The sequence below is a fragment of the Arachis hypogaea genome, chromosome 14 (assembly GCF_003086295.3).
Source record: "Arachis hypogaea cultivar Tifrunner chromosome 14, arahy.Tifrunner.gnm2.J5K5, whole genome shotgun sequence".
Taxonomy (NCBI): domain Eukaryota; kingdom Viridiplantae; phylum Streptophyta; class Magnoliopsida; order Fabales; family Fabaceae; genus Arachis; species Arachis hypogaea.
This window is the reverse complement of record NC_092049.1, coordinates 114,824,226-114,851,625: the sequence shown is the minus strand read 5'-3', so window position 1 is coordinate 114,851,625 and position 27,400 is coordinate 114,824,226. Positions and strand designations below refer to the sequence as shown.

At 34.8% G+C, this 27,400-nt stretch overlaps 1 long non-coding RNA gene across 1 annotated transcript; it reads right to left on the bottom strand.

Annotated features, from left to right (window-relative positions):
• Positions 1-2,595: 2,595 nt before the first annotated feature.
• On the bottom strand, positions 2,596-3,824 carry LOC112743754 (uncharacterized). The gene is made up of 2 exons (XR_011871850.1): positions 3,493-3,824; positions 2,596-3,391 (listed from the first exon to the last, which is right to left on the bottom strand). It is a non-coding gene; the product is annotated as an uncharacterized lncRNA (long non-coding RNA).
• Between the last annotated feature and the right edge of the window lie 23,576 nt (positions 3,825-27,400).

Here is a 27,400-nt window from a genome sequence, read left to right as displayed (position 1 = left end):
GGCCTGCAGATCGAGCATATAAAAATGGGATCTTTATTCATCAAACAACATACACAGAGAAAATCTTGAAAAGATTTTATATGGATAAGTCACATCCCTTAAGTACCCTAATGATCGTAAGATCTTTGGATGTGGAGAATGATCAATTCCGTCCTAAAGAAGAGAATGAAGATATCCTTGGTCCAGAAGTACCATATCTTAGTACCATTGGAGCGCTAATGTATCTTGCTAATAATACGCGACCTGACATATCATTCGCGGTGAATTTACTAGTAAGGTATAGTTCCTCTCCAACCAGAAGACATTGGAGTGGAATCAAGCAAATTTTTCAATATCTTTATGGAACAGTTGATATGAGATTATTTTATCCCTATGGATCCAAGTCACAACTAGTTGGCTATGTAGATGCTGGATACTTGTCTGATCCACATAAAGGGAGATCTCAAACAGGATACCTATTCACATATGGTGGTACAGCTATATCATGGAGGTCCATGAAAAAAACGATTGCAGCAACATCTTCTAATCATGCTGAAATACTAGCGATACATGAAGCTAGTCGCGAGTGTTTTTGGCTGAGGAGTGTGATCCAATATATTCTGTCATCATGTGGACTAATTGATCAGAAGATAGCTCCAACTATCCTGTTTGAAGATAATACAACATGCATTGCTCAACTTAAAGGCAGATACATCAAAGGTGATAGAACAAAGTATATTTCTCCCAAATTCTTCTTCACTCATGATCTTTAAAATCAAGGGACAATTGATATCCAACAGATCCGCTCAAGTGATAATCTGGCAGATTTATTCACAAAGTCACTCCCAAAATCTTCTTTTGAAAGATTGGTACATCAGATTGGGATGCGCCAATTTTGAGATATAAAATAATGTCGGCAAGAGGGGGAGACTGCACTCTTTTTTCCTTGGTCAGGTTTTTTCCCATTGGATTTTTTTTGACAAGGTTTTTAATGAGGCAGTCCCTATCACTAGAGGATATTGTACTCTTTTTCCTTCACTAAGGTTTTTTCCCAATGAATTTTTCTTTAGTAAGATTTTAACGAGGCAATAATCCTAAATGGTCATCCAAGGGGGAGTGTTGTGATAAGTACTGATGTGGATGTCCATTTCCAATGAAACTCTCTTTACTAAGGATGACTCTATTAAATGTAGTTTGAAAATGTTTCATTATAAATAGAGGCTTAAGCCTCTAGATGAAACACACTACAACAATAATAAGAATAGCAAATATTCTTCATTCTCTCTTTCATATTATTCTCTCTCTTATATACTTTATTATAATATAATTAAATATATTAATTATATCCATTATATTGATATAGTAATTCTAGTGAATATTACTAGTAGAGTTATGTAATTATATTTCCATATTTTATATTTGTTACCTCTTCCCTATTTATTTATTTAGTTATTTTACAACAGACACTCATTTGTTTTCAACATATTCCATTATTCTTTTTTTTCGTTGAACTCCATCAATTTTGGCATCACACTGCTCTTAGTTTGGGATCATACTACTCATTCTTCATCTTCAAAATCACAGTTTATTCTTCAGTTTCAAGATCTCATCTCATTCTTTGTTAAAAACTTTTTGTTGAGAATTTTTTATGGTCAATAAGTGTCAAAATAAATAGTATTTTTTACGGTTAATAAGTATCACAAAAAATATATTCTCAAATTTTTCTAACAAATTATTTTTGATGGTCAATATTTATCAAAATAAGATTTAAACTTTTTTTACAATTACTTATATGTTAAAAATACTATTTTTGACAAAACTTTTATTAACATATTTTCATAGTTAAAATAGTGTCAAGATTTATATTTTTTGACGAATTTTAATTTTTTTTACACATAATAATCCTTAAAAATTGTCTATATTGTTGTAGTATAAAACAGAAAATAAAAAACTAAGTTTAAATTAAAATTAAAAATAATAAAATTTTAAAGAAATCCAACATAAAATTACAAATAATATGATCATCAACTAGTTTAGTGGTTATTTCAAGTTTTTATAAGAGGAAGATTGTGAGTTCAACACTCACTTTCTTCACTACATACATAACTTATATATATATATATATATATATATATATATATATATACAACAACAACAACAACAAAGCTTTGTCCCACTAAGTGGGGTCGGCTACATGAATCAAACGACACCATTGTGCTCTGTCATGTATCATGTCTACAGAGAGACCGTTTACATGTAGATCTCGTTTGACCACCTCATGGATGGTCTTCTTAAGTCTTTCTCTACCTTTCGCCCTTTAATATATATATATTAGGGGTGCAGGTAGAGTAGGGTTGGGTATATCCTAAACCCGTACCCTACCCAACCCGCAGGCAAATTCGTACCCTACCCTATCCTACCCGTAACGGATAGAGTAGACAATCCTACTCGAACAGGTTGGTCCGGATTGAATACCCGCAGGTAGAGTATATATTACCAGCCCTAATTTCACGTGTAGGCCAAGCATTCTTACAGAAGAAATATCATTTTCTCTATACAAACTGATCTGTATAGTATAATTCACCTCTAATTTTTTATGTTAAAGGAGCTCTTACAGCAATAGAAAGAACCCAAAAAATCACATCTTTTTATTCGAACATTTATCACTGAGTACAACTCCTCTGTTCGCCGTAAACATTGGCTTGTTATTTAAACTTACACATAAAAGCAGGGTTTAAGAGCAAACATCCTCAAACCCATTTCTTTCTTCATGAATCTGAAAGGAAAAAAAAAAGTAATCGAATTTTCAAAATGTGGGAGGGACGACGATTTATTTGGATTTCAACCTAGAAATTAAGACAAGGGATAGCAAAGTGTAAAAGTACAAGTTAAAAAGAAGATAAAAATAAAAAATTTATAAAAAAGATAAGTGACCAAAATAACTAACATTTCTATCAATATTCTTATACAAGAAGAACATGAATTTGTTGATCATATTGTGCAAAATATTTTTTTACAAAGAAAAAAAAAAAAAAAAAAAGCTAAGGCTAATAATAGTAAATTTCTATACTATTTCTCCCCAGTCCTTCTCCATTGTTGGAACCATCAACCAATCATCTGCGTAGCAACAACTAAGATCTATTGCATCCACCAAAGATTGTGATTCATAACAAATCCCATCCTTAGAATTATTATCCACAAAAGGGTAACAATCCAATGATGTTTCCTCATTATTATCAATAATGTTCATGTTCTTCCCATCTAAATCATCAAGAAATCCCATCCACCAAGAAGAATATGAACTATTATTCTTATTGTAGTCTTCAATGGTTATTACAGAGGAAGATGATAATGATGATGATGGCGGCTCAGCCATTACACAAGGATCAGTTGTTGACCATGTTGGTCCTGGCTGAGGCATAGCTTCCATTAAATAGTAACAATAACATCGTGCATATGAAAACATTGACACATCAATATTACTATTATTATTATTATTATTATTAATGTTACCTTCCACACTACTATGATGTTGAAAAGAACAAGGAACCTCTCTTGTTGAATAATCATCTTGGTAAGGAGAAGCTTCTCTTCTTGAGGGTATGCTAGGAATATTGATTCTTCCTTCTTCCATGGTATTGTATTTTTTTGCTTTTCTAACACTCAGAGTCAGATAGATCGTTTGGTTGGAGCTAAAGAATAATTAACCAAAGTTTCTCAATGAGTTTGGTATTTTTCATTTTGGGTTGTTGGGAATTGGAAGTTACTAGGTAGCACTAGCATGTGATGGAAGAGTCTAAATGTGAAGCATGTGTGAAGTGATTCGGATCGAAACAAGAGGCAATGCCTAATCTTATTGGATACAATTTCCCTTTTTGTGGATACATGATGGATATTTCTTTCTTCTTGTTTTTCCCTTTATGTGAGATATGTTTTTTGATAAGAATGTAAATAATAAGGAATTTATATGAACAAATATTTTGAAAATTATGAACCAAAAATAATGAAAATTTTAGTGAATCTAATAAAATATCAATAAAGTATTGGAAACACAACTACTATTGCGGTCAATATTTAATGTAAAAAAATATCTAAAATTTTTAAAACAAAAATATTCAAAACTTAATTAAAAAATATTTAAAATTGAAACCCAATAAAAAATTGTCTTATATAAACTTTATAATAAACTTATTTAAAAACTTGTTAAGTTGTTTGGAGAAATTAATTGCTATAATATTAGTATCTAGTATCAAACCAATCATGAAAATGTGTAATTTGTTTAATTATCTACGCACATTAAGTCATTAACTGATTAATCATGATATACAATGTAAGAAAAAGTATAGGTAGATAATGAGAATATTAAATAATATGAATAATAGATATATTAGATGTTCAATTTAATAGATATGCAGATGATTATGTTAATTATTTTTAATTGGATAGTTATTTTTTTTGATCGATTTACTCATACACAGTTAATAATAGTTGGATATTCAATTTACTAGATGTGCAGATGATTATCCTAATATTAAAATTTAAGAAGTAATTTAGAGATAGAATATTTTTTTTATTTTATTGGATCAATTCTAAAATCTATTATTTATTATTTACAAAAATTATTATTTATCTAACAAAATCTAAAATCTAAATACTAGAATTTGCAACTAACATTCTCAACCGAAAAACAAAGGAAAAATAAAAAAGAAAAAGAAAGGACGAAAAAGTGGGTAAGAGACATCAGCATGTACAGTGACACGTATGTGCTAAATCTAATTGGACACATCAAATCTGTGTTTCTTAGGTAACATAGCCTGCGTGTCTGCAAAGTCTTGGCCCATTTTTCCCACACATTTTTTTTTTCTGTTACCTTTTTGAATTTTTCTTCTAAGCTTTGCCTTTTTAAAATCCGAATTGATGAATGCATATATCTATACAGCATGCTGTAAAGCAATTAAATACACGTCTTCTTGTCTTCTATGACCCTGGCATTAGAAACCACAGATCCAGGATAAAAGCTGTAACTTTTCAACTTTAACTTGACAGAAAAATTTCAATGAATCAAGTAAACAAGTACATACATGCATACAGCTGCAGCATCTCTCTTATCTCTTTTCATTAAGTGCAGGCTTCAGAAGCGTGGACATAATACATCATGGATGGTACGACTATATGACAGAAAGTTAATAATAATAATAATAATGATAATTCATTACTTGTAATTTTTTTGGGTAAAAAAACGTAATTAAACCGGCTGAAGAAAGAAATTAAGTAGATTTCCTAAAATTGAAAATATTACTTGCATCTTCTATAACCACATTTTTATATAAATCGAATGAGTTATATTCGATTTAAAGAGATTGGTAATAAATAGAATGAGGATGAGTTAATTTATTGGAATTTTAAATAAATCAAATTGAGCTGATTCAATTTATGCATGCATGTTGTTCATAGTAATAAATCAAATGAGTGTTTCTTAGATAAATCAACTCACCCTTATTCGATTTACACACAAATTTCTATATATAGAATTTGAATTCACTCTATTCGAATTATATTGCACTAAACAATTTTTTTTTCAAAAATTTTTAATTAATTCATTATAATATTATTAGTTATGTGTTAAAAAAATTAATTTGAATACGTTATGCTAACTATTATTTTAGGAATTGCATCATATTTCTTTACAAAGAATTAACCTTAGGATATTAATTAACACAATAGTATATATAGTTATACATTGTATATACAAAATTATCTATTAATATTCAATAGACAATATGGATGAATATTAACAAATAAGATATAATAAATATGAATATTGTGGTGATAATTAGTATTAAATTTTTCATAAAAAAATCAAAGATATTAGTACTAAAATTCATATTGATATGTACCATTGCCGCTCATAATCATAGCAAAGACCGTTCATATCTATTGGATTGGTATGTACAATGGGAAGGATTGTGATCATAGTAGGGTGGAGGAGGTTGTTGTCATGAGAATTATCCATACAAATACGATGACTCCTTCCTCACTTGATAATTTCTTTCTTGGTGTAACCGTCATTAAAATTTTTATTTTCTGCAATATAGTCATAACCATACTCAAAGTCACAAGGATGAGAACTCATAAGAGAAGAGAGAATTAAAATAAAAAAGCTAACAAAAATTGAAAAACAAGCATATTTACAATATTCACACTATAGCTAATAACAAGCACACATTGTAATTTGCAATCTCTGGTAACAGTGTCAAAATTTTGAACAAGCGCTAAACACTAGAATTCAACGCTATTCAAAGTTTAGTTTAAATATCGCAAATTCAAAACAACAACCAAAAGTTTCAATCTTTGTTCTCCCTAGAAATCACAATGGATTGCTCAATTATTGACTACGGAAGAAATTGGGGTTTGGATCACAATTAACAGAAATTTAAATAGCAAAAAATTAAAAGAGCAAACAAGAAATAAAATTAAGAGAAAATAAGATAATTAAGTAGAAAAAGAAAGTAAACTCAAATGCTAAAAGGGTCTTAGTTAGGTTGAGGATTAAGGATCACTATCCTTATCATTGACAAAAATATAGCAATTATAAAAAATTAATCCCACTTCATTAACCTCTACACATTGATGAAAGTCAAGTAGGTATAATTAATCATAATCCATAAGTCCTAATAACCAACTTACTAATTGAATTAGTAAAAGATTAGCGTCAATAGAGATAAGATTAATTAACAATCCTAAATTATCAATGACTCAAAGTCACCTAATTTCTCAACCCTAAACCAAGAAAAGAAAAATCTACTCTATGACTAAAGTAAACAATTTATCAAACACTTGGTGTGCATAAACATAAAGTATCATAAATTACAAGAATTCGTAAAATCTATTGCTACCCAATGCAAGAAAGCAATAATAATAACTCAATTAAGCATGAATAAAACATAAAATGTCAAATTACATTAAAGAAAAATGAAAATCCAACAATGGTTCATAAACTAAAAATAGCAAAATAGAGAAAGTAACAAGAAATTCAAAGAAACTAAAGTAGAAAAATAAAATTATAAGCTCAAAACTATAATTAATTAACAAAACTAAAACCTAGAACTAGAGAAAATTAACTAAAAATCTTAGAATTCTAGAAACTTCTCTCTAAAATTTTAACTAAAATATCCTAAAACTAAAATCTAAGACTACTTAGTGTTCTTCCTTGTATTTCTCCTTAAAATACTTTAAAAATCTGATGCTTGGATCTTTTTTAGGATCCAAATCGCGAACCCACATGCTCGTTAACCCAGGCACATGACGAAAATGTCGTTTAGGTGAAAAATCTTGTCTGGGCGAAATTTCGCTTGAGCGACAAATGTTGTTTGGGTAATATTTTACCTACGTGACACTTCTTTGCTTGGGCGAGACCACAAATATTAAATTTTTTGTTTTGTGATTCTTTCCTCTTTTAGTCATATTCCGTACGTCCACCTGAACCTAAACTTATTCAATTTATGGTCAAGAATCATATAAATTTATTGTTAATCGCAATTAGAATCAAGAGTGACAAATCTAGTCAATTAAGTACAAAAATAAAGAAAAATTACATGAAATCTCTAAAAATACATACAATAATTTACATAAAATTAGATTTTATCGCATACCATTATTGTTGCATATTATATTATAGTGAAAGTCAAAATAGATTAATATACCATAATTTCTTATTATTAAAAATAATTATATATGATCACATAATTTTTTTAAAATGACTAAAGTGGACACAATAGATAGAAAACTAATTAATAAGAGAATCACCTAGAGACCAAAGTAATTGGTTAATTATACATCAAACTAAACATCCTTATTTGCATCAGCATTCTCATAAAATCAACTATTTTTTATTAAAATTAGTTATTAGTGTATAATAGCAAATAAATTTACTTAAAGAAAGAAAATATCAAAATATAATATAAAAACCATAAATGAAAGAAGGTAACATTTTATAAGTAAAAAGACATTAGTTAGAATAAAATATTATTTTAGTATCTAATATTTAAGTTAGGTCATATTTTATATGTCTCTAACCTTTTTATTATTTCAACTATACTCCTTTTTAGTTATTATTTTCTTTTATTCCTATCATCTTCTTTTTATTGCCAATGTAAACACCATCCTTTTCTTTTTCTTTCTCTTTTTTTTCTTATCACTCTATTACCAATATAGTATCACTATCCTAGCACATATATCATCTCAAACAAAAAGGTCGAAAGAAAAGAAGAGAAAAAAGAACGAAGAGAAAGTAGAGAGGTAATAGTGTTGTGGTGTGGTGGTGAGGCCTTGGTGGTAGTGATTTTATGACAAAAAAAAGTGAGAAAAAGAAAAAAACTAAAAGAGTATGATTTAAATTTTTTATTTAAGAATTAAAATATAATGAAAATAAAACGTTAGAAACAAAAATGAAATTTGACACAAACATTTACCTAACGAAAATAAATTAATTAATAATAGGCCAAACAAGAAAATTAAGCAGGTTGTTCACTTGTTGGGTCATAACTCATAACCCATGAATTGGCTCAGCACACTTATTCATATAGGCTTGGTCTTGTGGAGCTTTTGGTTTGGACATATCCTGTGGGCCTTTTTGAAAATAATATCCTATTATATGCTGCACTTCGGCCCTATGGTCCACAACGCATTTACTTTTTAATTTTTGTCTTCGACGAAAATATCCACTAATCTATTTGATAGTTCTTAACGAATTTTATGTCAATATATATTTTGTGCTTCAACTTTGAAAATTTATAGAATTATAATATTTGAGAAAATTAATTTTTGTAAGACTCAGAATTTTTAAAAAAATTTTATTATGAGTTAAATTTAATTTATTTATTTATTAAAAACTTTAATTTTAAAAATATCTTATTAAAGATAATCAAAACAAATTTTGATAAATTGAGTTTAAAATAAATTAAGGTTTTTATCTGATTTTATAATTATTGAATATTTTTTATATTTAAATTATAAATTTTAGTAGTTGTAAAATAATAAGAATTTTATATGATTTTATTTATATAATTGAGATTTTGAAATTTAATACTTAATTTTTTATAAACAAAAAAATAATTATATTATCTCTAATTTTAAATTAGAATATTTGATTAAAAGTTAATTAGTAAATTGATAATTAAATAATATTTTAAAAATAATTTTGAGGGATTAAATTAGATTTCAAAATTAATACAATATAACCTAATTTGATTTAAAATTTATTAAACCCTAATTTACCCAAAAATTCCTAACCCTAAACAATTAAACACACAAAACCCTAATCCCCTTTTACCCATCAGCTGCCACTCACCAAAAACACACAGAAACAAAAAAATTACCAATTTATTCGATAGAATTGAAATTCCTCATTCCCAGATTAGTTCTCAGTAAATAAAATCTATCTTCACATAGTGGTTTAGTGAAAATGTCAACCAATTGCTTTTTACGGCCAAAAGGTGTGATTCTTTTGAGTGAGATTGAAATCGATAACATACACCCACACTTTGAACAATATTCAGCCTATGGGATGCAAGATACATGAGAGATCCTATCATTTCTCTATACCTTGTTTCATCAGCATCTTTGCCATTTTTATCTTTGTCAAGTTTAGTGTTTGGATGCATGGGAGTTCCCATTAGTTTGGAATTTTCTAAACCAAATTTCTTGATTAATTCTTTGGCATATTTTTCTTGGTGAATAAAGATGCCACTAGGAGTTTGTTTGATTTGAAGTTCAAGAAAGAAAGTTAATGCTCCCATCAAACTCATCTCAAACTTACTAGTCATTAGTTTTCCAAACTCTTCACACAAGGATTCATTTGCCGATCCAAACACAATATCATTCACATAAACTTGAACAAGTAAAATGTCATCATTATATTATTTTATAAATAGAGTGGTATCGGTAGTACCCCTTTGAAATTTATTTTTCGATAAGAAGGCACTAAACCTTTCATACCAAGCTCTTGGAGCTTGCCTAAGGCCATAAAGGGCCTTTGAAAGTTTAAAAACATGATTTGGAAAATCTTTGTTTTCAAAACCGGGGGGTTAGGCTACAAATAATTCTCTATCAATGAAACCATTTAAAAAGGCACATTTAACATCCATTTGGAACATTTTAAAGTCCTTATGGGCAGCATAGGCAAGAAGCAACCGAACTACTTCCATTCTTGCTACCAGGGCAAATGACTCATCAAAGTCAATGCCTTCCTCTTGATCGTAACCTTGGGCCACTAATCTAGCATTGTTACACACAACACTACCATCCTCACCCAATTTATTTTTGAAAATTCACTTAGCACCGGTTACCTTTTTACCATTAGTGTATGGTACAAGTGTCCAGACCTCATTTTTTTCAAATTGGGACAGCTCATCTTCCATGGCTTTTACCCATGAGGGGTCTTCTAGAGCTTGATTCACATTGAGAGGTCCCAATTAGGACAAGAAGGAAACGTTGCTTGCATCCTCTTGCTTCTTGCTTGAGGATTGATGAGCGGATATTTTATACGTCTTTTGGCACTATTTTCATATAATTTTTAGCATGTTTTATTTAATTTCTATTAACTTTTCATATGTTTTAGTGTAAAATTTATATTTTTGGATTTTACTTTGAGTTTGTGTATTTTTGTACAATTTCAGGTATTTTCTGGATGAAATTGAGGAGTTGGAGCAAAAGTTAGCAAAAGTCTGATTCAGAGACAGAGAAAGCACTGCAGATGCTGTCCGGATCTGACCTCCTTTCACTCGAAAGAGATTTTCTAGAGCTACAGAAGTCCAAATAGAGCATTCTTAATGGATATGAAAATATGACTTCCAGAGCTTTACAACAATGTATAATGGTACATACTTTGCTTCATATTAGAAGACCCAAAACTGGCGTCCAACGCCAGCTTCCTGCCCCCATTCCAGGCGTCCAGCGCCTAAAGAAGGAGACCAGGCGTCCAAACGCCCAAAGAGGACCCCTAGCCAGCATTAAACGCCCTAGAGGCCTCCTAGCACGTGGATCTCATCAAAACTCAGCCCAAACACTCACCAAGTGGGCCCCAGAAGTGGATTATAGCACTAAAAGACTATTTTACCCTTTCTTATGTAATCCTTAGTCATTAGTTTAGTATTTAAAGGATATTTTACATAATCATAGGAAGCTTTTATGCCATTTTTCGTTCATCATTGTATTTCCTAGCAGTATGAGTTTTTAAACCTCCTAGGTTGAGGGGAGGAACCCTGCTGAGTTCTATGAATTAATAAAAGTATTACTGTTTCTATTCAATCCGTGTTTGATTCAATTCTAATATGTATATTCGTTCTTCAACTTGATGAATGGGATGATCCATGACAATCAGCTCCGTTTTTCATACTAAGACCGTGTGTCTGACAATCACTCATGTCTTCTTGGGTTCATATGAATACGTGACTGGAAAGCATCGAACCGCCAGCTTGATTATACATCTCTCAGACGGCTAATTCACGGCTTCGTTGGGGACTTCTCGAGACACCAGTTCAGCCGAGGTATGGGGAGATTAGGGTCTCTATGGTAGAGGCTAGAATCCAAAGGCACAGCATTCTCTGATCCAGAAGATCCGACCTTGTCTATGGTGTCTTGAGTAGGATCACTAAGGAGAATGGACTGTAGGAGATTCACCCTCAATCAAACTGGATACGCACTAACCCTGGTGTTCAGATTTGGAGGAGTATTGGCGGCTGCTCAAACCAGCATCAATCACATACAGCCTGCCATTGAAGAAATCATTCACAATTGAAGAAGACAGTAATATCAGAGTTAATCCAGAAGGACAAAGCAACTCCAAGCCTTAACCACCTTCTTATCATAGTTTACACGACTTTTGAGTTCTGATTACCCTTTTTCTTTATTCCTCTTATGCTTTTCACCAAATCCAATAACAAATTCCTACTCACCTGATTAAAATTTGTAAGATAACTATAGCTTGCTTCAAACCACAATCTTCATGGGATCGATCCTGACTCGCTCAGGTATTACTTGGACGACCCAGTGCACTTGCTAGTTCAGTTGTACGAAGCATGGGGATTCACACACCAAGGATCTTGTGGTTATGCCTTGTGGATGATCACCAATGATGAATTTATGAGGGTAATCCTTCAAAAACTTCCAGTTACGTGGCTTTTGAGTAGAGGCTTTGCTTTGACAAGTTTCAGATGAGTTCACTGTTTTGGTTTTTTTGCCTTGGTAAGGAGACAAAATGGAAATGTCTCCTTCGATCTGAGGAGAAGTTTCTGGACTGACATTTTCAACAGCAGGGATAGATTTGGAGTTTGTTTGATCTTGAGGGCTTGCTTCAGATTCACTTCTTCCATCATCATCTATAATAGCACTAGGTATAGAGTTAGCATCACAAAAAGATACATGTATGGACTCTTCAATAGTTCTATGTTCTTTAAGGTAAACTCTAAATGCTTTGCTAGTGGTTGAGTACCCTACAAACATTCCTTCATATAATTTTAGATCAAATTTACCAATATTTTCTTTGTTTTTAAGTACAAAACATTTGCATCCAAAAATATGAAAGTACTTGACATTAGGGGGAGTTTCTTTCCAAAACTCATATGGGGTTTTCTTCAAGCATTTTCTAATGATAGTTCTATTTAGGATATAACAAGCTGTATTTACAGCTTCGATCCACAAAAATTTTGGAACATCATTTTCACAAAGCATAGCCCTAGTCATTTCTTGAAGGCTTCTATTCCTTCTTTCAACAACTCTATTTTGTTGAGGTGTTCTAGGGCATGAAAAATTATATGTTATTCCAAAATCATCACAAAAGCTTTCAAAATCTTGATTTTCAAATTCTTTTCCATGGTCACTTAATGTGAGCAATTTTTAAATCCTTTTCATTTTGAATCTTTTTACAAAGAGAAGAAAAGGCATAAAAAGCATTATTTTTATGAGCCAAGAAAAGAACCCAACCATATCTTGAATAGTCATCAACCACAACCAAACCATATTGTTTACCTCCCAAACTTTGAGTTCTAGTGGGACCAAAAAGATCAATATGCAACATCTCTAATGGCCTTTTAGTAGAAATTCTATCTTTGGGTTTAAAAGAAGATTTTACTTGTTTGCCTAATTGACAAATTTCACAAGTAATGTCTTTGTCAAATTTGATATTTGGAATTCCTCTAACCAAATTTTTCTTAACAAGCTTAGAAATTTGGTACATGCTAGCATGTCCTAATTTCTTATGCCAAAGCCATTTTTTAGATTCTATAGATGTAAAACATGTTACTTTTTGATCTTTTAAATCCTCTAGAGTAAGTCCATACACATTGTTGCATCTTTTTGCTTCAAACAAAACATCACCGGATTTCTCACAAACAACTAAACAATCCAATTTTCTAAATATAACCAAATATCCAAGATCACATAATTGGCTAATGCTTAGAAGATTAAGTTTCAATCCATCAATAAGTAAAACATCATTTATGAAAGAAGAAAAGTTCTTACCCACTTTACCTATGGCCACAATTTTTCCTTTTCCATTGTCACCGAAAGTAACAAATCCTCCATCATACTCATCAAACTTGATGGAGAATGTTGACTTTCCGGTCATATGCCTAGAGCATCCACTATCTATATACCACATGTTGTCTTTTCTCTTGGATGCTAGGCAAACCTACAAAAATACTCAAGTGACCTTAGGTATCTAAATCTTTTTGGATCCTTTTATGTCAAACCATCTTCTTTTCCCAAAGCCATTATAGTTACCAACAATCTTATAAATTTTATCTCCAATCATTCTTTCACTTATGAAGCATTGAATGGGAAAGTGACCACCCCGATTACATAATCTACAAAACCTTTTAGGTTGCTTTTTTCAGATTGATTGGGTTTTAAAATCTTATGTCATCCAAAGTAGAAGCCATATTAGCAACAGAAGATTTTTCTAAAACAATTTTTGATTTTTTATCAAAATCCAATCCAGCCTTTTCATAAAGAGGTTTTTGGCTAGCCAAAAGTTGATTCAAATTTTCAGAACTTTGAGCAAAGTTAGCTAGGCCCTCTTTTAGGCTTTTTACCTCTTTATGCAACTTTTCATTTTGCTCAAAACAATTTAGATATGCAATCACAGAATGTTGGTTTTCACAGCCCTTAATTTCAGCCTTTAACCGCTTGTTTTCTTCAACAAGATCAACAACAGTTTTGGCTTCTCTTAATTTATCTTTGAGAAAACCATTTTCTGCCTTTAGAATGATAACTTGAGATTTAAGTTTATAGTTTTTATTTAAGAAGCATCTGATTTTTTTATTGAGATGATCTATCATAAGATGAAGGTCTTCAGTAGTAGGTTCAATAAAACGTACCTTATCAGTTTGATTGGCCATGAGACAGGTTTGAGATTTGCTATCTGATTCTTCCTCATCTTCAGAGTCGTTCTCCAAGTCTTCCCAAGATGCCATGAGTCCCTTCTTCTTTTCCCTTTTCGGGTTATCTTCTTTTTCCAGTTTTGGATAGTCAAACTTGTAATGTCTAGCTTCTCTGCAGTTGTGGCAAATGACCTTGCTTAAATCCCTCTTAGGTTTTCTTGAACTGCCTCTTTTGTTTCGTTCCTTTTGCTTCATCATTCTCCTGAATTTCTTAGCAAACAAAACAAAATCATCGTTAGATAAATCATCGCTGGATTCTTCATCCAGAGATTCAATGACTGATTTGAGAGCAACTCTTTTCTTTTTTGTATCCTTTTTTAAATAGGTGTTTTCAAAAGCAAGTAAGTTTCCTCTCAGATCATCATAGGTCATTTCATCAATGCCACTACTCTCAGCTATTACAATAGCCTTGGTTTTCCACTCTTTAGTGAGACATCTTAATATTTTCTTCACAAGTACAGATTCTGAATGTTTGATTCCCATATCATCCAAGCCAGTGATGATAATATTGAATCTTTCAAACATTTCATCAATTGTTTCTCCTTTCTTCATTGAGAACATTTCGTATTCTCTATTTAGCATGTCTATTCTGGTTCTTTTGACTTGGGTTGTGCCTTCATGAGTAACCTGAAGCTTATCCCAGATTTTCTTTGCTGTTGTGCATCTTGATATCCATTGGTATTCCTCAAAGCTGACAGCACAGTTAAGCAGGTTGACCGCTTTGGCATTAATATCTATTTTCTTCTTGTCATCGTCATTCCAATCTGTCTCAGCCTTGGAAACAACCACACCATCATCTCTTGTTGTGGTTGGGATTTGCGGGCCTTCCAAAATTATCTTCCAAAGTCTGTAATCTACAGATTGAATAAAAATCTTCATACTTTCCTTCCAGTTATTGTAGTTCTTTCCATTGATGAATGGAGGTCTGTTGCTTGATTGACCTTCTGTCAGAGTGTAGGCCACCATATTAGTACCACTGTTGTTCTCCATCAAGATCTTTTCTCCAAGCTGCAAAGCTTGATCTCTTTGAGACCAAGCTCTGATACCAATTGATGGTAATCAGTGGCTAAAAGAAGGGGTTGAATCTTAGCTTCCTTTTTCACAGAGTATTACTTTTACTTTTTCAACAAACTTTAGGAGATATTTTCACTTTTGTCTCGTAATAAGTTGAGAGACATTTTTAGTTTTGTCTCGTTATAAGTTGAGAGACATTCTTCATTTTGTCTCCTAAGAACTAGAAACAGAAAAGAAGCAGAGAAGAAGAATTGACACCAGATATATCCTGGTTCAGCTACTAGGTGTAATGTAGCCTACATCCAGTCTCCATCACAACAATGATGAAATTTCACTATCTTTCTCAAGATTACAAACACTAATTCTTCCCTAGGATCTACCCAATCCTATCTCGGACAAATCCAGATTCTAACCTCAATCTGAATTTGACTTGGACTCAAACCAAGCTTTCAATAGCAAAGTACTAACCCAACTTGTAAGGGAATCCCTACAGGATCATGACACTGACGAGATGGACTTCCTGCCAGTAAAGAATTTTATAAAAATAATCACGTTGTAGGTATAGTTTCTAAACCAACAAAAAATCCTCTCGTACAAAAATTTTGGTTGTCACAAGTAACAAAACCCAATAAAATTTATAACCGAAGTATTTAAACCTCGGGTCATCTCTCAAGGAATTGCAGGGAGGTGTGTTTATTATTGGTTATGGAAAAGGTGTATTTTTGGGTTTTTGAAATAGGGAACAAGTAATTTAAATGGCAAGAAAAATAAATTAATAATTATAAAAACTCTTGGCAAGGTATGAGAACTAGAAATCCCATCCTAGTTATCCTTACCATGTATGATAAGAATTGTTTAGTGCTCCCACTTAGTTAACCCTTACTAAATAAAGGAAAGTCAAGTGGACCAATCAACTTAATTCCTCAAGTCCTAGTCAACTCTTGTGGAAAGACTAGCTTTAGAGGGATCCAAATCAATTAACAATCTCCAACTCTCAATCAACCGTTGAGTTTGACAACTCAAGTGTCACCAATTACTTAACTAAAGCCAAAAGGAGAAAATCTAAATTAAATTGGAAGCATCAATAACATGAATTTGAAGAAAGCAATCTTAAATCTGAAATACCTCAAATTATATTTAAATAAAAATATCAATTCTAACATAGAAAAGTTCGTAAGCCAATTTGGCAACATAAGTAATTAGCAAGTAAAATAGAGCAACTAAAGTAATAGAGAAAATAAAAGTAGAAGAGAAACATAAATTAAAGGAACATTGAACCTGGAATGAAGAGATAACCATAAAATAAGAGAAATCCTAATCCTAAAATCTAAGAGAGAGGAGAGAGCCTCTCTCTCTAGAGAACTACAACTAAAACCTAAAATTGTGAATAATGAATGTTGTATCAATTGTGTCTATTGATTCCCTCATTCTTCAGCTTCTATTCTGTGTTTCTGGACTTGGATTTGGGCCGAAAAAGGGTCTAGAAATCGCTGGGGGCAACTTCTGCAATTTTCTGCACGTGGCATCCGTCATGCGTGTGCGTGGGTCACGTGTGCGCATCATTTGGAGATTTTTCTTGTCATGCGTACGCGTCAGTCACGCGTACGCGTCGCTGCCATTTTCTCCAAAACTCCATTTTGTGCGTTCCTTCCATTTTAGCGTGTTTCCTTTCTATCCTCTAAGCCATTCCTGCCCTATGAAGCCTGAAATTACTTAACACACAGATCACGGCATCGAATGGTAATAAATGATAATTAAAATAAATATTTTTAAGGCATAGGAAACATATTTTCACATATATCATAGAATAAGGAAGAAATTGTAAAACCATGCAATTTATATGAATAAGTGGATGAAAAATTGATAAAAACACTCAATTGAGCGCAAGATAAATCATAAAATAGTGGCTTATCAACCTCCCCACACTTAAACAATAGCATGTCCTCATGCTTAATTCAAGAGAAACAGAAAAAGAGTGTAGGTAGAATGGTGGAATCTTATGCAATGCAATCTATTCTAAATGCAAGCTATCTAAATGAATCATGCAATTCTAATTACTATCCACTTATATATATAAAGCTTACATGTGGTTAAATTGAGTCAATTTCTTCAAGGAAATATATATGCACAACCAAGGCTAAATCATGTTAGAACATATTCACAATTGAGTTGAGTTAAAAAATTTCACAAACTTGCAAGACAATCAATAATTAAACATGGATATATGGAAATGAGCTATTGAACCCTCACTGGATTTGTGTTTACTCTCTAATCACTCAGCGTTTGGGGTTAATCACTCTATCCTTCTCTAGTCATGCTTTTTAAAACTTTGTTTTTCATCTAACCAATCAACAAATATTTAATGTATACATGCAAATATCATAAGGTCTTTTTCAAGGTTGTAATGGGGCTAAGGTAAAGGTGAGAGTATATATAAAAGGCTAAGTGAGCTATAAATTAAATCCTTGATTAGTCTAAGATCTCACCTAACATATACATACTCTATACAATTTTGAAATTATGCCTAGCTTCCCAATTTTTCCACTTTTGTATCACATACTCATGTACCAATTTTATTTTTAATTTTTATCCTATGTGCATTGATTTCTTTATTAAACTCATTATCGGGGTAATTTTGTCCCCTTATTTATTTACTTATTAATTTTTTTTTTTAAATTTGAACACAATATCAATTCACATGGTATTTTAATTATTTTGGTTTCACATGAGCATGCTCCCAAATTTCAAATGATTTATAGAGTTAATACCTTCCTATCAACCCAAGTTCCCACAGTTTCTCCACACTTAGTTGATACATAATCTCTATCTTAAGCTAACCAAAGATTCAATTTGGGATTTTTAATTTGTTTTTCTGCTTAAGGCTAGTGATGTGGTTATAGAACAGAAGGGGATTAAAAAGGCTCAAGGGGACTAACAAGGGTGACATAAAATGGTAGGTTTATTTGGGATAAGTGAGCAAATACAAGTAATAGCCTTAATCATATGCAAGTATGTAAATACATTCTATATTGGACATATAGACTGAAACAAAGTAAAGATTGCAAGCATGGAAAAGAAGGGCGAAACACACAGGAATGAAAACTATGGTTAAATGTAACCATACAATTAAGCTCAAAGCCTCACAGGTGTGTGTTCTTTGGCTCAAAAATCATATATCAGTTATGTATATCATGCAAGTAGAAATCAAGAGTTTCCATCCAACTCAATGTGAATCTTCGAAAGGCTCTTATAAAAATAAGTATTTTCCTTGAAAAATGTTGTCAATTAATCAACATTTATTGCTATATATATATGGTGGGTGGATTGTTGTGATTCTGAAAAATTAAAATTTCTAGTTTACTCTTTTTATTTTCAATTAAACCAAATTATCATATGCTAAAAGGGTAAACTAAGCTAAATAATCCATATTTTCTATATCACAACTAATAAGCTAAAAGTGCAAATTAAGCTAAATATCTAAGATATATATACAACCAAAGTGCAAAATATAATAAAGTAAACAACAATACAATAAAAGAGAATGTGCAAGTACTGAAAGACAAATAAGATAAAATAAAATAAAAATACAGAAAATAAACAAAATAGGATAAAAAGAGTCTGAAAGTAGTTCACCAAAATAAGATTCGCCAAAGATGGCGACCTCCCCACACTGAAATAATAGCATCGTCCTCGATGCTCAATCAAGCTGGTTGTGAAGAAGCGTCATCTTCGGAAGGGTGTGCTGCAGGTGTCACTGTGGTGGCCTGAGGGTCTGCCTGCTGAAGCGGAGGCTCTGTCTGTAGAGGGACATGTGGATCAGCTAGCTATATCTGCTGGGGCTCCTCGTGATGTGGCGCAGCCTGCTCGGATCCTGTCTGCTTAGCCCCGGCTCATGCCTGCTCCTCCTGGTCATCCGCCTCCTCCTCAGATGGCTCTGATGGTGTGTCAGACTTGGAGGGAATGTCATGGTGGCCTGATTGGATCATCAACTTTAAATGCTCATATCGTCGCTTGCTGCGATGCTTAGACCTCTCATATCGCCGCTGGTTATGGCGCTCCATCTGATCCAGCCGGTCAAACAGGTAGTGCACGAGGTGGTAGATGGGCTCTGAAGCAGGTGGAGGTGCTGTGGTGGTGGTTGGTGCAATAGGTGCTGAAGGGGCAGCAGAGGATGTGGCTGCCTCAGTGGAGGCAATAAGAAAGGGTGGTCGATAGCCCAAAGCCTGGAACTTCCTGCTGTGTGGGATAATCTTCTTGCAGTCGGCGGCGGGTGGCTTCTCATCCGCAAGCTCCCAGGGCACCTCAGCTCGACGGCCCATCTAAGTAATCAAATATGGAAGGGGCAGAGTGCCTCAAACATGGACCCTCGACATATAGTACCGGATAAATCTGGGAAGGTACAGGTCCTTGCCCTCCATCGTACACCAGATAAGAGTGATCATGGCAGCTGGCACCTCAGTCTCGTGAGTGCTCGGCATCACGTAGTTACTCAGAATTTGATGCCATAGCCGAGCTTCATCATTCAGATAGATAATCTTTATTCCCTTTGGGGCCACTGTGGACTTACCCATGACCCATGGGACAGTAGGATCAAGAGCTATGGTCCACTCCACTGCGTCCCAATCAAACCTCATAAATCGCATATCTTCCTCAGCCTGCTGATAACCATCTGGCTGATCTGATTTAGGCTGGAGGTTGAGGATATCTTCAATTGCTTCCTCAGTAACTAGAATCTGCTTTCCTTTGAGCTGCACTGCATCCAGGGTCATTTTGAAGTAGTTGCAGTAGAATTTCCTGACCCAAGATGCATTGACCTCAGTCAAGTTCCTCTCCAGGAAGAACTAGCCTCTCTGTTTTATCTATTCTGTAGTGTATTGTTGTAGTTCAGCTGGAATTTTGAGGGTCTTTTCCAGGTATAGGTTCCTTGAAGTTGCGAAGACTGGATACTTGAGTTCACAATATCGGTTGGCAAACTTGACTGGGTCTGTGGCAGGCACTAGCTGATCAGCTTTTTCCTGTGGGGTAAAATTCTTCTCCCGCCAGGAATCATCATGGAGGATATCCAAAATAGTGGTAGAGGATTCTCCTCTCTTTCTTTTGCCTGTGCCTGTTTTGGTTTTTCCTTTCCCTTTAGGGTCTGACATCCTGAAAAGCAGAGGTTCCAGGATATAGTTTATTAAACAAAAGTAGAAAAATAGGTAAGCAAATAGTATTTGAGCAATATAAGCATAGAGGGACAAAAGAGTAATAAAATAGCAATAGAAGCATGAAGTGAGTTAGATAGATGTAGAATTTTGGACTGTATGCAAGGTAAAAGTCAGAGAATAAAAATCACAATCCAAGATCTATGATATGCGGAATTCTTGTTTATCAGGAAAATCAATAATCATGCCTTGAAATGGGTTGAAAATAGTTAGTGGAAAACTAATAGAGAAGTTAGAAGTTAATGCAGTTAAGAGTTAAAAAGTGAAGTTAAAGTAAGTGGCATGGTATGGTGGTTCCTAATTAACAAAAATTGCACAAACTTGAAGAACAAGTAACTCACATTCAAGCAGAGATTGCAGTTTATTGATGATAAATCATATGAATAAAAGAATTGTAAAATGAAATTGAAATCATCAATAATGCGATTTAACTAATAAGGGAACCAGAAAGAATAAGAATGCTAGCCCATTCATCCATGAAATGGCTTGGTTGAAACTAATTAGTGCGGAATTTAAAAGTACCAAAACCAATTCATGAAAGGGAGTTGAGTGAAATAATTTGCGGGAAAAATCAGGTAGCATTTTGGCTATAAATTGGACGTTTTCGGGTAATAAAAAGCAACAGAAATCAGTTCATATGACATTAAAGTGGTGCAGAAAAGAGTAAAAAATAGAAAGTCACATGAATTTAGAAAAGAAACAAATGCAATCTGCAGCAAGAATTGCAATTTAAATCAAAACAACATTAAACATGAATGAACAACACAGCAATTTCAAAATTGCGAAACAGATAAAACAAGCAGTAAAAACGGCGCAATTATCAGACCTAAATCCACTAACCACATCCTAGCTACCTAACCACCTAAAATCCACTACGATCATGCATCTCTAACTATCCTAATTTGAACAAAATTTGAAAAAAATGCAACTAACTAACTAACTTGGAAAGGAATCGGTGTGCGGCGGAACCTGGTGGGCGCAGTAACAGAAATTGGACGCAGAGAGATGGTGGTGGTGTGGTGGGCGGCACGGCGGCGCTGGGAGTCCCGCGGTGGTGGCAGGGTGGCACGACGACGATCCTTGGTGGAGTCAGGGGTGACAGAGGGAGAGGAAGAGAAGGGAGGGGGCGGTCTGGGTGGCGGCGTTGGGTGGGGGCGGTGGGCGGCGGTGATGGGTGGGGGCGGCGCGGCTGGTTTGGCTCGGTGGTGGTAGGGGAGGGAGGAGGGGGGAAGGAGAAGAAGAAGGGGAGAAGAAGAGAGGGGAGGGGGCGAGGGTGGTTCAGCGACTGTGAGGGTGCGGTGGGGCTGGTTCGGTGGTGGCATTGGGGGGTGGTGGCGGCGGCTGGTTCGGCTCGGTAGTGGCTGGGGGTGGAGGATGGTTGAATGGGAAGAAGAGGAAGAGGGGGGAAAAAGGGGTGAGGGCGAGGGGTGGTGAGGGCGGGATGGCGGGGGTGCGGCGCGACGGTGGTAGTTGCAGAGGGGAAGAGAGAGTGGAGATGGAAGGCTGTGAGGGAGGGAGGGGAAAAGGGTGACGCGAAGGGGGCTAGGGTTCCGCATCGGGGGGGGGGGGTAATTGGATTCAAATCCACGCGGACGCGTGGGTCATGCGAACGCGTGGTTGAGACGAAGACGCAATGACGCGGACGCGTCATTGACGCGAACGCGTGAGTGAGGAATAATGAAAGTGACCCGTACGCATGAAGTACGCATACGCGTCGCCCAGAATTGTGCTAAACGCACAATTCTAGCGTCGTTTTGGCGCAACTCTCTGTTTCAATTAAGGGGGCTAAAATTTCCACGCGACGCGTATGTGTCGCCCACGCTTACGCGTGGTGTCTGTGAAGTGAAAGTGATGCGTGCGCGTCGTTGTGCCTAACGCATTCCAGCCGCACGATTCCAGCCCAACTTTCTGGGCGTTGGATTGTGACGTCGATTTGGAGTCGACGCCCACGCTTGGTCCATGCGCATGCGTGGGGTGTGTTTTTTTTATGCAGTATGCAAGATGCAGATGTTATGAATGATCCTAGGGAAAAAAATAAAATAAAATAAAATAAAACTAAAAACAAACAAAACGAAATAAAATTAAAGTTGAAAAAGGAACGATCATACCGTGGTGGGTTGTCTCCCAGCTAGCACTTTTAGTTAAAGTCCTTAAGTTGGATATTAGACGAGCTCCTTGTCATGGCAGCTTATGCTTGAACTCATCCAAAAATCTCCACCAATGCTTGCAACTCCAATAGACTCTGGGGTCCCAAACTAGGCATATAAAGTCCTTGAGCAGGTCAAAGCAGGTTTTCAGGCTCCAGGAGTATTGATTATCAGAATGGATCCCAGGATCCCAAACCTTGCTTTTGTACCCGTCTTTGTATTGATCTTCATATTTTTAGCCGGGTGGTACGCAACCTGAATTTCCACTGAGATACCCAAACATCTTCCGAAACCTATTAAATTGAGCTCTATACCAATCCTTGCACTTCCAATTGGAGCGTGGAACCGTATTGAACCTCGGATACCAACTTCTATTACTAACCATCTCCCTCTTACTCTTAAAGCCGCAAAGAGCGCTAAGCTGGCCATCTGTTTCAAGCAGGCCATATTCAAGTGGAAAAGTAAAGATGAAGGCTAAAGATTTTACCCACTTGAAGTTTGTATTAGGTGGTAATGGCCGTGGGAGAGGTATTTCCAATGGTTCTTCAAGCTCCACTTCCTTGTACTCCTCTGTGAATTCTTCCAATTCCTAACAAACCTCTTCAATTGCAACCACGTCTTGATCAAAGTCTTCGATTTCTTCCTCATCACTCAAGTAATAAGTTGGAGGCTGAGAAAAGTCTACTTCCACATCATCTTCATATTCGCTCGGGGAAGAATCTTCTAGCCCAAAGAGTTCAATTGTGACTGCTAGGTCAGTATTAGGAGAGCTTGGTTCATGATCATCACTACTAAGAAAATTTGTTTCTTGATCTGTTCCGTCCAGTTCTTCATAAGGTACATGCCTTGGGGGTTGTGCACTATCCTCCTTAGCATCGGTTGCAAATTTCTTGACGGGATTCTCTACAATTCTTGGTTCCCATGGAGGTTCAGCGTCTCCTAAGTCTTCAACCAATTCTTCTTCTTTGATAATTGCAACTTCCTCTACTTGTTCCAGTACAAAGTCAAGCTTCTTACTGTCCACCGGAGCTTCTAGTGTCTCCTTCGTACTGGGGGCTAATCGATTTATCGCTTGCTCCAATTGATGAAGGGTTGCATGAAATTGGTTCACTGTGTCCTTGAGACAGTCCTGTGCTTCTTGGTTTGATGGACATGGATATGGTGCATATGGAAGTGGTGGTTCTTGGGAGTAATTGGATTGGAATTTGGGTGGATAAAGGTTAGGGGCATATGGAGGTGAATGGTTGTGGTTGGCTTGTAAGTATGGTAGTTTGAAGCTATGTTGAGGAGGTGGTTTATAGGCGTATGATGGGGCTTGTTGGTAACTACAAGGGGGTCCACCATATCTATCATCTTGGCATATACCTCGGAATGGCTCTTAACCATAGTAAACTAGTGGAGCTTGGTTGTCACGAGAAGGTCCACCATAACTATTGTCTTGGCATGCATTATAGAATGGTCGTTGTCCATGGTATCTTGGAAGGTGTTGTTGCCGAAAGGATTGATCAGATCCTCGTGGCTCCTTCCATCTTTGATTGGTTTGACCGTGATGCATGTTCCTGTTATAGCTTCCATTCCTTACAGCAACATTGGAACCAAACTTAAAGCCAGAGGGGTGAGAACTCATAGTAGCTAATAAAAATTAAAAACAAAAATAAAAACAATTAAACAAGCAAAATGAAATATTTACAATAACCAATTATAAGGCACACAATTGCAAATCCCGGCAACGGTGCCACTTTTTGACGAGATGGACTTCCTGCCAGTAAAGAATTTTATAAAAATAATCACGTTGTAGGTATAGTTTCTAAACCAACAGAAAATCCTCTCGTACAAAAACTTTGGTTGTCACAAGTAACAAAACCCAATAAAATTTATAACCGAAATATTTAAATCTCGGGTCGTCTCTCAAGGAATTGCAGCGAGGTGTGTTTTTTATTGGTTATGGAAAAAGGTGTATTTTTGGGTTTTTGAAATAGGAAACAAGTAATTTAAATGGCAAGGAAAATAAATTAATAATTATAAAAACTCTTCGCAAGGTATGAGAACTGGAAATCCCATCCTAGTTATCCTTATCAGGTGTGATGAGAATTGTTTAGTGCTTGACGAATGGTTTTCTGCTAGTAAAGAAATTTTTATAAAATTAATCGCGTTGTAAGTATAGTTCTAAACCAACAGAGAATCCTTTCGTACAAAAATTTGGTTTTCACAAGTAACAAAACCCAATAAAATAATAAACCGAAGTATTTAAACCTCGGGTCGTCTCTCAAGGAATTGCAGGGAAGTATGATTTATTATTGGTTATGGAAAAAGTATATTTTGTTTTGGGTTTTTAAAATAAAGAACAAGTAATTTAAATGACAAGAAAAATAAATTAATAATTAGAAAATCTCTTGGCAAGGTATGAGAACTGGAAATCCTATCCTAGTTATCCTTATCAGGTGTGATGAGAATTGGATTTTGCTCCCATTTAGTTAACCCTTACTAAATAAAGGAAAGTCAAGTGGACCAATCAATTTGATCCTCAAGTCCTAGTCAACTCCTATGGAAAGACTAACTTTAGAGCGATCCAAATCAATCAGCAATTCCCAATTTTCAATCAACAGCTGAGTTTGACAACTCAAGTGTCACCAATTACTCAACCAAAGCCAAAATGGAGAAAAATCTAAATTATTTATATCATAAATAAAAGAAAGCAATCTTAAATCTGAAATACCTCAATGTGCATTAAATAGAATATTCAAATCTAACATGAAAAGATTCATAAGCCAATTTGGCAACATAAGTCAAATACAAGTAAAAGCATTAGAATAAATAAAAGTAGAAGAGAAACATAAATTAAAGGAACATTGAACCTGTGATTGAAGAGAAGTAGCCTAATCATAATAGAAATCCTAAATCCTAATCCTAATCCTAAATCCTAAGAGAGATGAGAGAGCCTCTCTCTCTAAAAGTTACATCTAAAACCTAAAATTATGAATTATGAATGTTGTTTTCTTCTCTTTCCTTTGATTCCCCCATTCTCTGGCTTACATTCTGTGTTTCTGGCTTGAATTTGGGCCGAAAAAGGGTCCAGAAATTGCTGGGGATGACTTTTGCAATTTTCTGCACGTGGCGTCCGTCACACGTGCGCGTGGGTCACGCGTTCGCGTGGTTTGGAGTTTTCTTTGTCATGCGTACGTGTCAGTCACGCGTACGCTTCATTTGCGTTCTGCTCAAGGCACGCGTCCGCGTCGTCCACGCGTGCGCGTCACTGCCATTTTGCGCTAGGCACGCGTCCGCATCGTCCACGCGTGCGCGTCGCTGCCTTTTCTTCAAAACTCCATTTTTGTGCTTTCCTTCCATTTTTGCATGTTTCCTTTCTGTCATTTAAGCCATTCTTGCCCTATGAAGCTTGAAAATACTTAACACACAAATCACGGCATCAAATGGTAATAAAGGATAATTAAATTTAATATTTTTAAAGCATAGGAAACATGTTTTCACATATATCATAAAATAAGAAAGGAATAGTAAAACCATGCAATTTACATGAATAAGTGGGTGAAGAATTGATAAAAACACTTAATTGAGCACAAGATGAATCATAAAATATGGGTTTATCAGTGCTTCCACTTAGTTAACCCTTACTAAATAAAGGAAAGTCAAGTGGACTAATCAACTTGATTCCTCAAGTCCTAGTCAACTCCTGTGGAAAGACTAGCTTTAGAGGGATCCAAATCAATCAGCAATCTCCAACTCTCAATCAACCGCTGAGTTTGACAACTCAAGTGTCACCAATTACTTAACCAAAGCCAAAAGGGGAAAAATCTAAATTAAATTGGAAGCATCAATAACATGAGTTTGAAGAAAGCAATCTTAAATCTGAAATACCTCAAATTATATTTAAATAAAGATATCAATTCTAACATAGGAAAGTTTGTAAGCCAATTTGGCAACATAAGTAATTAACAAGTAAAATAGAGCAAATAAAGTAATAGAATAAATAAAAGTAGAAGAGAAACATAAATTAAAGGAACATTGAACCTGGAATGAAGAGATAACCATAAAATAAGAGAAATCCTAATCCTAAAATCTAAGAGAGAGGAGAGAGCCTCTCTCTCTAGAGAACTACATCTAAAACCTAAAATTGTGAATAATGAATGTTGTATCAATTGTGTCTATTGATTCCCCCATTCTCCAGCTTCTATTCTGTGTTTCTGGGCTTGGATTTGGGCCGAAAAAGGGTCTAGAAATCGCTGGGGGCGACTTCTGCAATTTTCTGCACGTGGCGTCCGTCACGCGTACGCGTGAGTCACGTGTGCGCATCATTTGGAGATTTTCCTTGTCATGCATACGCGTTAGTCACGCGTACGCGTCGCTGCCATTTTCTCCAAAACTCCATTTTGTGCGTTCCTTCCATTTTTGCGTGTTTCCTTTCTATCCTCTAAGCCATTCCTGCCCTATGAAGCCTGAAATTACTTAACACACAGATCACGGCATCAAATGGTAATAAAGGATAATTAAAATAAATATTTTTAAGGCATAGGAAACATATTTTCACATATATCATAGAATAAGGAAGAAATTGTAAAACCATGCAATTTATATGAATAAGTGGGTGAAAAATTGATAAAAA